Here is a 12,339-nt window from a genome sequence, read left to right on the forward strand (position 1 = left end):
GTTTGAGTTAATCTAATTATAATGCTTAACTTTGATTTATGAATTATTATATTTGTATTTTATGGACTTAATGTTAATTTGTTTATGTTGAAAACTGCTCCAAGCTGGTTTACCAGGGGGTGGGGGTGGGAGGGTATCAAGAAATCCCATCCCAGAAATAATAATAATTACAAAATAAATGTTTCCCATCTTCAGGTATATGTATTATTTATTTACTTCAATTATACCCTGCTGCTTTCCACATGAGAACCAGAGCAGTTTACATTATCCTCTTCTCCTTTTTATCCTCACAACAACTCTGTGAGGCAGGTCAGACTGAAAGTAGATGACTTGCACAATATCACCTAGACAGTGGGAACTTCACTGTCCCAGCTCCTGTTCAGGAGCACAAATCAGGGGTGGATGAGGTGCATCAGGCCAAATGCTCCCCCGTGAGGGTGCAGGAAGAGGTGTGGCAACCTGCCACAACTAAAACTCCAGCCTGCAGCCTGGCATGAAACCTCCAGTGCATAAACGGTGCTAGTGAGCTTCCATGGCAGGCTTATGATTTGAATCTATGTATCCCAGACCCTACTTTGAAGCTCTAACTGCTACATCACACTGGTTTTAATAGAATGATTGGTGTTATAGCAAGGAGTCAGGCCAAAGTGAGTTGGGTGATAGCAAGTCACCCAGGGGTTGCTTCCTGGCCTGACCCAATGAGTCTTCCCTCAAAAGCTATATCAGTCATAGAAAGGACCCCTCCCCATGACTTTTACTGACTGAAAGCAAGCCTAGAATGCTGTGGTTGCCTAGCAACTTCTTCATTTTCTTTTTAAAATCCCCCTACTATATAAGTGTCTATGTGTAATCACAGAATTTAAGTATCTTCAGCTATGGCTGATTCTGCTATTAGAATATATGATGATGGTAGGGTGATAAATTGAGACACATGTTAGTTTGTGTGTATGTGCAGTAGCTTCTGTGCCCATTTCCTATTCACCATCACTCATAGACTACTTGAATAACTATTCGTATACTACTCTCAAACATGTACAGCTTTCATAAGCAACCAGTCTTACAATTAGACCAATACTTGGATAGTGCTTCCTGCTTCCTTTTCAGTCATAGCCTTTCCCATCAACCGCACACAACTCCATCTGTCTCTAGGCCCTAAAAGCTGGCAGTATCCTTCAGCTCTGAGCAGATGGAATGGTCATAAACTTTGCATAACACCTCAGGAAGTGTGTTGGGAGTTCCTTTCAATATATTGGAGCCAAAGTTCTACTGATAATAGCTGTGGAGGTTTCAGAGATCACAGCTGGTTTTTACTTCAGATTTTTCTTTTTCTTTTTTAGTTTAAATGGATGGGGCCAGGGGGAGTGGCAAATTGTGAAAGCTATTCTTTTTGTAGATTAACATTTGCTTTGTTTTTCTTTTGGCACCTCAGTTTTCTCTCTGTGATCATAATGTGCCATAATATTGCCTTTGCAAGTAGAGATACAGACAAAAGCAACAATGCAGATTATTTGCCTTAAAAAATTCCACTAGAATTTTTCGTGGTAACCCCCCTCGAAAAGAGTTTATCCCATTCAATTTGACTTTCTCTTAATTTTGATCCCATTATTTCTAATTTTACTGAAAATAATACTCATTCAGTGGTATGATTTCCTCCCCATCAGTTATGTGCAGACAGTTATCCTAATCTTTCATCACAATTATAGCTAAACTATATGTTTCATGTTTCGTAATCTTCCTTCTCAAGTCAATCTCTCAGCATTCTTAACTATTCTTGCCACTCTTCTTCAAGCTCCTTCCAATTTGTTGCAATCTTTCTGGTAATGAGATGGTCAGAACTGAACACCATGTTCCACTTGTACTAATCCACTAATCCCAATTTGAAGTGTTAGGCGAACCAGAAAACCCATTTCAGAAAAATCCATTCGACAAAGAGTGCGTTTTTTTTTTTTTTTAGCAGAGAGCTCAGTGGGCAAGGAGCTTGCTTGGTCCAGAAAAAAACCAATAAGGAACTAGATAGGAAAGCAAGTATTTGGATTCAGTAAGGGATTAGAAGTTAAAGTAAAATAGGGCTCCGGTGGCACCTCAATGACAATTTTTATTCCATCATGAACTGAGAGACAAGGTAGGACAAGAGAACTCGTTGTTGCTGTTCTGGTGAGACACGTCTTCTTTGCTTTGCTTGAATTGGAAGCCCCAGCCATTTCATAATGTCACAGTGCTAGGTAATATATGCTTTGGTGTCTGGATGGGGTGTTCAAGTATATCCCATTCAACTCTCATGGCTGAGCATGAGAGTTCAGTTGAGATTCTTTGGGTATAAGAAAGAGAGGCTTACATAAGCATGAAGAGAGGGATGAACTGCTTATTTCCCACTTCTTAGTCTTCTCTTGTGAGCGGAATCATGCTCAACTTGGAAAAATCATTTCATGTGATAAGGGAAGGGAGTTGTGGCCTAGGTGTAGGTATAGTCCATAAAGACCTAGTTTTTAAAATCACTGTAGGTGTAGTCAATAAACACCTAGTTTTTAAAAATGAAACCAAACCCTCTGGCCAAATGAATTGCATACAAGGGTACTAAAAAAACTTGCAGATGTAATTTCTAAGCCTCTGTCATTTTTTACAATTCTTGGAGAACAGTTGAAGTGCCAGAAAATTAGAGGCAGGCGAATGTCTCCGTTTTCAAGAAGGGAAAAAAGAGGATCTGGGTAACTACCAACCCGTCAGCTTGATGTCTATAGCTGGCAAAATTTAGGAACAAATCATCAAACAGTCGGTCCTTGAACAGCTAGAGCAGATGGCTGTAATTACTAAGAGTCGGCATGGCTTTCTCAAGAACAAGTCATGTCAAACTAACCGTATCTCTTTTTTTGAGAAAGTTGCCAGATCAGGGGAATGCTGTGGTCATAGTTTACCTAGACTTTAGTAAGACTTTTGATAAAGTTCTGAATGATATTCTTTTTGACAAATTGGTAAAATGCGGTATGGATCCTATTACTGTTAGGTGGATCAAGAACTGGATGACAGATTGCACCCAAAGAAGGCTTGTAAATGGTTCGTCATCTTCTTAGAGAGGAGTGACAAGTGGAGTGCCTCAGGGATCTGTCTTGGGCCCTGTGTTATTCAACATATTCATAAACAATTTGAATGAATGAATAGAGGGGTTGCTTATTAAATTTGCAGTTGACACTAAACTGGAAGGGGTAGCAAACATACCAGACGACAGAATCAGAATACACACTGATCTTGACAGGCTAAAAACTGGGCTAAAATGAATTTCAATAGTGATAAATGTAAAGTCCTTCATTTAGGTAGGAAAAATCAAATGCATCACAATAGGATAGGTGAGACTTGTTTTTGTAGTAGTATGGGTTAAAAGGATCTGAGAGTCTTAGTAGACCAGACACTGAACATAAGTCAGCAGTGTGACTCGGTGGCTAAAAAGGCAAACAGGATTCAGGGCTGTATTAAAAGAACTATAGTGTCCAGATCATGTGAGGTAGTGTTACTACTTTTCTCCACTCTTGTAAGACCTCACTTGAAGAACTGTGTTCAGTTTTGGGCACCACACCTGAAGAAAGTGTCTGGGCCAGGATGAGGGAGGCGGCGGCCTGGGCATCACTCACCCAAGGCCAAATGAAGGGGATGGTGCACCAGGACAGAATGCGACCCCAGCCCTTGCCAGCCGCAACAAGATGAAGCCTACAGTTGGACTCAGGGGCACAACACCCCCGCTCTCCACCACACAGCCCAGGTAGTTGTGAGTTCCTGCATTGTGCAGGGGGTTGGACTAGATTACTCTGGAAGCCCCTTCCAAATATATGTGTCTATGTGTGAACATTCCCAACATCTTTTAAAAGTCATAGTTCAGACTATTTTAGCAGTTTATACAGGTTCTTGAAATCTGGAGCCCAGAAAGAAACAATGAAAATGGTAACCCCTTTTTGATCCTTGAACTCCCAGAGCTAGTGATTACATTCCCCTCCATACCAATAATAACTTATTCCTGTGATTTTAATCGTTCCAGTAGCCTACCATATATCTTGCTCCCTGCATCGCACATCTGAGAGAGTTTGTACTACCTTATGAAAATTAAAATCATACCACAAAAATTTAAAGAATGCAAACCAAAAATAAAACAAAGCACTCATCCATCCTTTATTATGCTGGGAGATGGCTCACCCAGCTACAGTTCTTCTCTCTATTTCATTGGGTCCACCTGCTAGTGGGAATCAGAATGCTGATCCCTTTAAGGAGCCTATACAGCTTTGCAGGGCTGCTAGTGATCAAGTAGCTGCTCTGAGTTCCTTGGAAGAGCAGTGCAGTAAAAATGTAATAGATTGATAGTAAAGCTATTAAAAGTTGTGCATATTTTGTCAGATACAAACAATACTTGTAACATAATTGTTATTTCATGTTGTTCCTCTTTGTGTGAATTATATTTTACGTATGTATTAATTACATTTTTATGCCAGCCTTCCTTGTTGCTCAGGACAGTTCCCAACATAGTCCAATGCACATTGGACTTTTAATCGTTTAATGTGATACATATTACTCCTTTTATACTGGCAACATTGGCACTAGCTCTTCCCCCCACCCCCAAGGACCAAATAAAGTCTGACCTTTTTCCTCCAAGAGATATCTCAGTGTATGTTGAGGGCAATACTAGCTCTGCTTGCAAGATAACATGAATGCACACACAATCTATACACAGTATATACTTGATTCTTTTTTGTATGTTGAGTAATTCTCATGTTATGGTCAACACGTGAACAGATAAACGTGGGACACAATCCCTACATTAATTCAGGCAGTGGTTCCTGGTTTTGTTTGTAAAGTGAAACAGTTGTACATGCCTACACTGTAACATGTGACCAGGGCTAGTTTGTATGGCAGCAGTGTACTAGTCGGTGTGCTTCCCGCATGGCACATGCTGGCACAAAATATCACATGTTAAGCCTATCAGCGCAGTAAATATATCATCACAAGTCAATAAATTAGAATAAAACACATTCCATACATGCGTTTTCCAACCCAGAGCTTAGCTGGTACGGGGGGGGGGGTGAAGCACCCCCAAGAAGTAGACAGAGAGTCTGCAGCCATCATCACTGCCCCTGTTGACAAATGGCTGTCAGTTTTATCTCATAAATGTAGCTGTCTAAGTGAAGAGTCTTGAGTATGTCAGTCTCTGCCTGGGATGATAAAATAAGGGCTAGTGTGTGATAACTTTTGTCTCATAAAAATATTTGAATCCATTTCCACATTTTACTTCAACATAAAATTAACAGCATCATTAAATCACTCCGGATCACCATCTGTGCTTTATAAAAACACGTTGCCATTTTCTGGTACCTTCATTTTACCACTGCGGCGTCTCGAATGGCTTCCCTGTGGTAGAGCTAGACAGTGGCTAAAGTTTGATTTTTTTTTTTGGAGTTGCTTTAATCAATAAAGTTATCACCAGTCATTTCCCTTGATAACTGCTTTGTAAAGAGACCCTGACTTTGCTTGCTACAGATGAGATGTTTTCAACCTGCTCTTGGAATAGATGGTACTCCCTAAAGTCCAATTTTCATTTTAACCTTTCCCCAATAGCCCAGAAAAAAAACAGATTGCTGGTATTACTTTAATAGATAGGAAATTTAAACCTCTTAGAGGTAACCAGCCCCTTCTTATGACTCAGTAATATGACAAAGAATAACACATCTCTAAAGGTTACTGAAATAGCCTAATTCATATGTTTTAAAGCTGTTGTAACAGTGGGTGATTTTTACTGCATTACGATAAAACCTAAATAATGTTAAGGTTCCAGTAGTTTAATGCCATCATAAAAAGGTCTCTCTGTAGCAAATTGTCCTGTTCTAATAAGAGTTACAGTGGGTCACACCAGACTGCGTAAACTACCAGTAGTTGCAAATTCCTGCTTTTGATGGTACCCAATATAGGTGTGAAACGGGGCATAAGAATGGATCCCTTTCAATTGTGGATGCATAAAGGAAATGTTTCCAATGTCATTGTATTGCACTGAAGGATTTAAGAATGTAATTTGCCAGTCAGAGTCCTCTGTTGAAACAATCTATGCATTGGTAGCTTGTTGAATCCCGGGAGCATGGACATTGGAAATTCTACCTGTGAGCAAGAACATTGGACACAGATCACTAGCATGAGAGCTTAATTTACCCAGGATGATCAAGAAAATGCAGTTTTGCTTCTGCAAAACTTGCTCAGTCCCTTGCTCAGTGAGTTGTACTGCCTCCTGTTTTCTTTCTTGTAACAAGGGATGCCCAGTACATTGTTACCTTTGTTTAACTTGGAAATCATTTAGGGTGATAATTAATATTTTTAAAAGTAAGAATATACAAGAACTGGCACTAAGAGTGGTAAGAGAAAGGCATATTTAGTGGATTCTGTTAGAGGTTGAAGTGATAACATAGCCCAGAAACCTTGACCAAATTACTGTTTCTTAATTATCCAGCAATGGGACTCACACCTCACTTGCAGGACCGACTTACATTGACTGAGTCAACCCATCTGGAACAGCCAGGACAGGACATGCCCAGACCAGGCCGGGCTGCACACTCTAGAGCCAGCTTGGTGTAGTTGTTAGGAGTATGAACTTCTAATCTGGCGAGCTGGGTTTGAATCTGAACTCTCCCATATGCAACCAGCTGGGTGACCTTGGGCCAGGTGGGTCCAGTAACCTCCTCAAGCCCCATCTGGGAAAGGGGAACTGAGCTGGATGGGAGGTAGATGGGAGGAACAAGTCCGGGGAATAATTGGAAGGGTAACCTATTTAAGGACAGTTTGCAGCAGGTCAGGAAAGATGAAGTGTCCCAGCTCAGGCAGTGGAGAGAGCAGAGAATACAGAAAGGCAGAGGAACAAGGTGGTGCAGTTCCCAGCAGAGCAAGGGCAACACAGCCTTGAATGAGGGATCATTATATTACCACAGTCTCTGTCCAGAAGGACATGACATTCATCTGCACTTGCGAGTAGGCAGATGAGTTACAGAGCAAAGGATGATAGGGCGGAATGACCTTTTCCAACTTGCCTCCTGCCCTGTGACTATTGATATGCTTGCTTTTTTTAAACTAGTATCATCTGTATTTGTATCAGCAAGTCTTAAAAGTATCTCTGTTTGTAAGTAATTCAGAAAGTCATAATCTCTCATCCTGCCCATTCTAATTAAAGTGGTTGACTACTGTATGAAATAGAAAAGGCTGGAATATGGAGAAATAAGCATGTAGACCTCAAGAGCCTCTTGTGGCGCAGAGTGATAAGGCAGTGACATGTTGTCTGAAGCTGTCTGTCCATGAGGCTGGGAGTTCGATCCCAGCAGCAGGCTCAAGGTTGACTCAGCCTTCCATCCTTCCGAGGTCGGTAAAATGAGTACCCAGCTTGCTGCTGGGGGGTAAACGGTAATGACTGGGGAAGGCACTGGCAAGGCCACCCTGTATTGAGTCTGCCATTAAAACACTAGAGGGCGTCACCCCGAGGGTCAGACATGACTCGGTGCTTGCACAGGGGATAACTTTACCTTTACCTTTATTGCCTCCTCCTTTGGAGTGATAGGGGGAACAATTACCAACATTTTGCCAAAAGAAAGAGTAGCACAGAAAAAACAGTTGGGCTACCCTGCGATACAGATAGAAGCCAAGATAATGTCATATGACTACTAACCATGTCATCCTAAGTAGATTTATATCCTTTTAACTTTGTTGAAATCAATGAGTTTAGAAGGGTGTGGTTTGTTTAGGATTGCAGTGTAAGTCACTTCATTTTAAAGAAGAGGAAGAAGAGTTGGTTCTTATATACTGCTTTTCTCTACCCAAAGGAGTCTCAAAGCGGCTTACAGTCGCCTTCCCTTTCCTCTTCCCACAACAGACACCCTGTGAGGTGAATGAGGCTGAGAGAGCCCTGATATTACTGCTCGGTCAGAACAGTTTTATCAGTGCCGTGGCGAACCCAAGGTCACCCAGCTGGCTGCATGTGGGGTAGCGCAGAATCGAACCCAACATGCCAGATTAGAAGTGCGCACTCCTAACCACTACACCAAACTGGTGAGAGCAAGAGGGGATCCAAGAACATCCGTATATGTGTAGAAGAAGAGTTGCTCCCCCCCACACACACTTTTCTCTAAGTATTCCCAATGTGGCTTACAGTCACCACTTTTCCCGTCTGTACAACAGGCACCTAGTGAGGTAAGTGAGGTTTAGAGAGTTCTAAGAGACCAGTGACTGGCTCAAGGTCACCCAGCTGGCTGCATGTGGAGGAGTGGGGAATCAAACCCAGTTCTCCTTATTAGGGATTGCCACTCTTAACCACTGTACCACTGTACCCACCTCTAGGTGGGTTATGTGGTCTGAAGTCTATGAGGTACAGTTCTACTGCTGAAGATAAGCTGACTCTCTAAATAAGCTAGATGTGACATTTCCCAGAAGCCATTTGGAAGCCACTCAGGTTATTGGGGGAAGAACAGGATATATTAAGAGAAACAAAAATAACTATCAATAGCCTTCAGAAAGGTTTTTTTCCAGCCAGGGTCTGATAAAGTTTATATTATGGTATTGATGTTTTTGTTGTTGTTCAGAATGTATTTAGTTCAGTCTTAGCTCCTGAAAGTAGATGATTTATTATCAACAATTTATGTACCCAGTGCATAAAGTGCCTTACAATTGCTACTCCATTTATCTTTATTTACCTTGTGAAGTCCGTTAGGCTGATAGATAGTATCTGGCCCATTTGTAAATTATATGGGTAAGGAGAGATTTGAACTAATTTTGCCTACAGTGCCATGCTGGGCTTTATTAATTGGGTCTGTCAGCACAGTATTCCCATGCTTTTATGATCATTCTCAAAGTGAATATTCTGATTGTTTGTAATTTATTTTATTTTGATATTTATACCCTTTCTACCTTTCTCCCCAATAGGGACCCAGAGAGCTTGCATCCTGACACTTTGCTACTCCATTTTATCCTCACAACAAGTTCAAAACAGAGGGTGATCAGCCCAATACCCAGTAGGCTTCTTTGGTTCAGTAGAGATTTAAATCTGGACCCCCAGAACCTAGTCTGGCATTCTAGTCACTCCGCCACACTCTGCTCACCTCATTTGAATACACGAGGGGCCCACTGGTGCACCCTGTGCACCCTGCAATTCTGTGCACCCTGTGCAATACTGTGCACCCTGCAATTCTGTGGCAGTAATTTTATTAAGAAAATATCCATCTGTGTGTGTGTTTAAAATGTGCCAGGGCTCTTCTTTCTTGAGACTTTGTGAACATATTGAGAGGGACTGATATTTTGCACAGCACTCTAATAAGAATTTCAGTTATTTCCAGTTATTTCCCCATGCTAATTGAACTAAACAAGCGCTGTGCTTTCTGTGTAAAAATGTGTGGAAAAACTGGAGATCTTTTTAATTCTGGCCTTCACCAAGTATGTGACCTTTCAGTTTTATCTTTCTCTCTCCCTCAGTTTTTTTCCTTTCTTACTATATTGCAGTCAGAGAGGAAGTTAAACCTAGGTTTGACAGGTAGAGTTTTTTATTTCCCTTGACACTGCACCTCTTGACCTCTATCTTCTTGCCAATGATTTTTTAAATCCTAAATGATTTGGGAATAATTGCTCCTCCTTTAGTGATTATTGCCCTTCACCGATAGTAAATCTGTGAAATCCCGGGAGGCTGGAGTACATTTTTTTATGCGTATGCTACAAGCTGGCTTGGATAGGCACTGCTGCTCATGTGCAGCTGCATGTTCAACATGGAGGATCTTCTCATATGAAAACTTCTATATAGACAGAATGCAGTTTTTCACTACAAAGCAAGCCCCCCTAGCTGATTGCACAAAGAGGCTGGAAGCGTTGGAAGCCATCTTTTAAGTCTCCCATTTTGCAAAGGACTTCCTTAGAGTTATATAGATCATTACATGAAAACTGCATTTCTCCAAATAACAAAGGCTATAGTAGGCTTCTGAAGCGGTGGAAGGTTCTGTACTGATTCTGCAAGAGTAGACTTCCCAGTTCAGTAGGTCACAAGTGGGTCTCTTTGCAATTCTGTTGAGTTTGAACTCTCATATGTAACAACAGTATCTGAATATTCGCACAGTATCTCCTGTTTTCTGTATACGCTACAACTTCTCTATGAAACTGATAACATTTGTGGTGATGACTATTGACTATGGCTGCCCCTTCCTCTTTGGCTACCACTTCATTGCCCTGAGCTGCTTTTGTAAAAAACTGTTATTAAAAAGGAAGTGTTTGATAAGTGAAGAATGCAAGGGAAATCCCCTTTCTGATTACAGATGCACATCTGCATTAGGATGTTCATCCAACCCTACTGAATTTTTCTGATGTATCTGTCAAAACAGATACATATCTGCACCCGGGTCAGCTCCAAGTACAATTAACTCTTGTATTGCATCAGAGGGTACAATTACATGATTTAAAATGCATGCCTCAATGTTCTTGAATTCACAATAGCAAGTGATGCAGTGCCTCTCTGGTGGTTTCCTTATGATAGGGCATGGGGCATTATGAAGCTGTAAAGGTATGCCCTGATCCCATTTTATAATATCGAAATGCAGGCTTTGAGACATTTATTAGATTTTAATTGCAGATGACGGAGAACAACCAGTTTCTTTTAAATTTGATCCTGACATCTGAAAGTCTGAAATGTTAAAATATATTTGCTCCTAAGAGCCAATGCACTGATAAACTAGTGCTTAATCAGCCATACTTACTGCTATGATGCTGTACTGGCCCAAATCTTTTTGGTATGATGGGGAAGTAAAGCAGACATCAGCTTCAAGGGGTGCCAAGGCACTTGGAACAACCACTGCCATGCGTAAACACTGGGTAGAGGTGCAAAAGGCAAGATCAGGACGGGGGACAGTTAATGTATGCAGGGTTCTAAAGACCTTTGTATCATCATGGAATCTGGTGGTAGACACGATAGTTTGCATACTTCCTTGGTTTCTTTCATGCAGGCTGTTGCAGTAACCCTAGCCCATATTCTACTATATACATTTTATTTCTTTTTATTTATTTAAAACATTTACTTGCCAACTTTCTACTTTACAGGAACTCAGCAGCTAACAATATAAATGGTAATAAAACAAAACAAAATGCTTAAAACCACCAATTTAAAACAATAATTTAAAACTGCTTGAAGGTTGAAGAACTTAAGTTAATGGAATTCTACCCTGAATAAAACCATCCTTAGCTGTCTCCTAAAGGTCCCCCTGGGGAGGTTATTTTATAAATATTGGGCTACCACTGAAAAGGCCCTCTCTCATGTACCCACTACATGGGCTTCTCTGGTCAATGAGTCAGTTAGGAGGCATCTCCCTGACAATTTACGTACTGGAGGTTTCGTGCCAGGCTGCAGGCTGGAGTTTTAGCCATGGCAGGTTGCCCCACCTCTTCCTGCACCCACACCAGGGAGCATTTGGTCTGGTGCGCTTCATCTTCTCCCAATTTGGTCACCCAAGCCATATAGGGTTTGTCCCAAGTCTTATAGGGTTTTAAATGTCAGAGCCAACATCTTGAATAGGGTTTGGGAGTGGATTAGAAGCCAGTGTAATTGCTGTCATTGTGGCACTGAACAGCAATCTAGCCACAGCATCCTGCATTAGCTGCAGACACTGAACATTCTTCAAGGGCAGTCCCAGGAAGAACACACTGAAGGCGTCTAGTTTAGGACCATTTCAGCATGAGGGATTTGCTCTTGGACACTCTCTAGTTGCTGGCAAGTTTTAGTGCCTGCCTGATTGGTGGCTTAGGGTGATTGACAAGGCAAGGAACAGGGGGAGAAGTTTGCTTTGTTTTCCCTTGCCACCTCATCAGGAAGCAAAAAGCCACGACGAGGCAGCATGAAAATGTGGGAGGGGTCTCCTGTCATGAAGCTTGCAAACATGCAGTTTCTGCCTGTGCATTTGCAAGCAGGATGTGGTGCGAGTTTAACACCTCCATGCGGAAATGTTGTAGATGTAGCTAATGAATGGATTGCTATGGCTACATCATGCTGAGCCAAGAACAGGCACAACTGCACGCCAGATGAAGCTGGGTCAAAACCACTTCTGCTACAGCAGCCACCTGATTTTCTAAGGTGAAAGTGTTGTGCAGCACTCCCAAGCTGTGGATCTGACTTTTCAAGGGGAATATAACCCCATACATGGTTTAGGAGAGCTGAAGTCCCTGATCTGCCTTTCTGCTAATAAAGAGTACTCAGTCTTATCAGGATTAAGTTTCAGCTTGTTCGCTGTCATCATATTATGTGTATTCAGGACTGTGTACACCAGGATTGCTTCTGGCATGATTGCTTGTAGCTACTGATTGCTGCCA

The 12,339-nt window shown here is 41.5% G+C and overlaps 1 protein-coding gene across 6 annotated transcripts in view; it reads left to right on the forward strand.

Moving 5' to 3' along the window:
- Positions 1 to 12,339, forward strand: part of LHPP (phospholysine phosphohistidine inorganic pyrophosphate phosphatase) — a 150,580-nt gene that overhangs the window by 34,845 nt on the left and 103,396 nt on the right. The gene's annotated exons all lie outside the window — the stretch shown is intronic.

The sequence above is a fragment of the Paroedura picta genome, chromosome 8, assembly GCF_049243985.1.
Source record: "Paroedura picta isolate Pp20150507F chromosome 8, Ppicta_v3.0, whole genome shotgun sequence".
Classification (NCBI taxonomy): Eukaryota; Metazoa; Chordata; class Lepidosauria; order Squamata; family Gekkonidae; genus Paroedura; species Paroedura picta.